Source organism: Acanthisitta chloris, unplaced genomic scaffold (genome assembly GCF_000695815.1).
Source record: "Acanthisitta chloris isolate BGI_N310 unplaced genomic scaffold, ASM69581v1 scaffold18240, whole genome shotgun sequence".
Classification (NCBI taxonomy): Eukaryota; Metazoa; Chordata; class Aves; order Passeriformes; family Acanthisittidae; genus Acanthisitta; species Acanthisitta chloris.
In genome coordinates, this window is record NW_008651294.1 from 22,110 (window position 1) to 22,500 (window position 391).

A 391-nucleotide genomic window follows, 5' to 3' on the forward strand; every position below is an offset into this window, starting at 1 on the left:
CACGCTTTGCGGATCCTGTCCAGGGAGGAAGAAAAGCAAAAGCTCACACAAATGAGTTCCATGTGTCTGTTCTAAGCAGTTAAGAGCTACGGAAACTAGAAAGGAGTAGACTGGGCACTCGTTGCTCTCTACCAGTGCGTTCGAAGTGTTTCACTCAGGTTTCTCAGATTAATGTGTTTTATAAATCCAGTGAATACTGACATATCTTTTTTTAGAAAATGAAAAGTTCCCCAGACTCCTGCAATATGGTGCAATTTTCCAGGCACGTTTCTATGTTTTCTTCTGGGAATAACAATCAAGATTTCATTCTTGACAACTTTTTAATTTTTGCAAGAAAAGCTAAAGATTTGGCTTTGATTCTGTGAAGTCTTTTACTGCTTTTTTGTTCTGC